The sequence below is a fragment of the Chelonoidis abingdonii genome, chromosome 1 (assembly GCF_003597395.2).
Source record: "Chelonoidis abingdonii isolate Lonesome George chromosome 1, CheloAbing_2.0, whole genome shotgun sequence".
Classification (NCBI taxonomy): domain Eukaryota; kingdom Metazoa; phylum Chordata; order Testudines; family Testudinidae; genus Chelonoidis; species Chelonoidis abingdonii.
Window position 1 is genome coordinate 213,174,473 of NC_133769.1, and position 2,955 is coordinate 213,177,427.

Sequence of the window (2,955 nt, forward strand, 5' to 3'; positions counted from 1 at the left end):
TCAGCTTAGCTTCTGACCATCCACACAGCGTCCAACCCAAACACTCACAGTGAGCACCAAGCCCAGGACTTTCCCTTAAGAGCGCCATTAGATGCCACTAAGATACAGTACCATGGCACCAGCGTGATAAGTGCAGCACCCAAACCAGTCACCTTCTCCCAAGGCCAGTTCTATAGTAAACCAGTCCCTTAACATTACTTTGACATCCACTTTTGTCTTTTCATGTTTCCAGACAGTACTTCCTTAATATTATATTGCCACATCCATTCATTTTACTACCCAGAACTCACTTTGGTTCACATTTAGTATCCTGCTTAGCACACTGAGAGCCCTGTTAATCCTTAGTGACTAAGGGTGTATTTGGATTTTATATGATAATCAGGATACCTAAAACAAACAACTTCAAGTGTCTAGTTTATTTTCTTTCTTAAATTTACCAGAGGCCCAATCCTGCCAGTGGAAGCAGGATGGGCCAAAATAGGGAAGTTAAGAATCACTGATGCATCTAACATGTTCTCCTTAGTAAAACAGGTCTGGCGGTCTCATAAATAAAGCTAGAATTCCTTATGGGAGAGGGGGCAGATACAAAATGTTAGTCTGTTGTTTTATCTTTCATCTCCGGCTAAACTTTGATCTCCAAAATACGTTCATCTCTAAGAGTTTCCTTAATCTTCACTCAGCAGCGTATTAAAATTCAGCCTTCTAATTCCACTGTTTTCTCTGATCTTTCTCTTTACGTGAATTAGGCTTTCTAGAGAGTTTGCATGTACATGAGTAAAATTGATCTCCCTTTCTTTGCACATACAAACACTTCAGCATTTCCTGTTGTGGCATTTTTGGCTCAGTTATTCCTGCTGTTTCATGTATAATTCTCTCCTTCCTCTATTTTATTTATTTTGTCCTTTCCATGGAATCCTTGATATCTCTAGTATTTGGATTTCACTAGAAATCTGATCCCCACCCTACTTGCTCATGCTGCTTACTATTCATGAGAGGGGTTCTAAAAGAGACATGGCCAGCAATAGACAATCAGGGCTGCTTATTACTACTTAATATTGCTTTTACCCGGTCATTTATTCCTATTCTTATTTTATTTAACTGTAGTAGTATTTATTTCTGTAACATCAGAAGTGATCACATGGGTCTAAACTGTGCGCTATGCAGAGTCCAAACTGAAGGCTGATGCCTGTGCCCCCCCAGGAGGAGCGCCAGAGCCATTTCACCTCAGAGAGGCACAGAGTCTGCTAACGAATGTTTGTACTTCTTTAAAAGAAAAAAAAAAAGGTATGGAGGCATGGTAGAATGGATAACATGTTTATTTTCAAAAAATATTTATTGAGGGAAAGTTACAACAAAACATTAACATACATCCTTAATGCTCCAATAATTGTTTATTTGTAAGCAATTTTTAGATTTTTATCAATTAAAATGTTCAGATTTGCATGAAATTATGGGCTTAAAGTATTTTTTATTTTTTATCTATTGACATTTTTACTGTTGTGGAAAAAAATTGGGGAGCTGTTGTGCAATAATTTAATGACTGTAGATGTTTAGATTAAAAAAGTTACAAGTTTATAAACTGTAAAAAACACAAATTGTCAACATCACATCAAAATATACAAAGTTAATATCCTTAAATCAAACTCTAATTTGAAGTTCTCAAGTGGCATTTTTCTTACTTTGCCTATCGATAAATTTTTATTATCATTGATGGAAACATTTTTTCATTGGTTTGTGTGAGTGTGCAGTGAAATTGATGCTTACTGACATTTACTGATAAAAATCCAATTCTTCCAAGCCTAATTATATGTTAGTTCTGTTTCCTTGGAAATAGACTCCTTGATAAGATGAGAGGACTGGACAATCTCCTAGTAATGTGTTCCTCATAATGTTAAAATTGGGCAAAGAGAAGGTTTGAAGGGGCAGGCCCTGGGCTGGTGGGGGAAGACACTGTAAGTAGCCTGTTCCTCAGAGCCAGCCTTAGTGTTTGGAGGCTGATTGATGAACCAATATTTTGCCACCATGTTCCAACCCTGTTCCTCTCTCGGCACCTCCATATCCCATCCACTATCATCACATCCCTGGGCACAGGATTAGCCTGAGGAGGAGAATTTCTTGGAGATACACTTAACTAACTCATTTTACATAAAAGCATATGTAGGGGGGGACTCTTTAGCCCCACTAACTTCCCAGCCCATTCCCCTGATGAAGATGTGGAGGCCAGTGGCTGTGGCTTTCAGACCTAATCGCTGATTCACATTGGTTTAGGTTTCCAAGGCTCTCCTTGCAAGGAAAATGGCTAGAAAATAGAGGTGTTTCTCTGAAGAAAGCTGAAACTCTCCTTTATATTTTTAGTTTCCCCTAAACCAGAGGTCCCATGACTGAGAGCTTAGAGGGCCCAAATGCTATCTTGATTTTCCTTCCTGTGTAGCAGGTGGTCAGGATTCCAAGCTAACATTCAAGACTAATAGGGAGGGAGACAAGAAACTATGCCTGCTGTTGCACCCTAGCCATTCTGGAGAGTGGTGGGGGAAGATGTCTGATGTATTGAGCAGAGAGTGTGGCCAGCCATGCCAGCTGACTGGTGAGTAGCTGACCATCTGCAGCACATGACAGTTGCGGATAAGTGCTGCTCCTTTTCAAAGGTATAGCACTGAATGTCAAATCATGCGTTTGTAGCTGCCTGATCTAAGGCAACTGCTGTGCACTTACAGCATAGCTCTGGTACTGCTGGCACTGCTCGTTTCTCCTCCTTTCCTTTCCCGCCTCACTTCTCCTTACAGTATATGCAGGATCCCACCCTGAGGGAAATCTCTGTGTACAGCCAGGACCGGAGCTAGGGTTTCTGGCGCTCTAGGTGGCGAGACATTTCACTGCCCTGCGCGCGGGTCTCGCGGCTCCCTGACCCCGGGGGGCGGAGGGGGGTGCCCTGGGCTGCTGGGTCGCGGCGGCGGC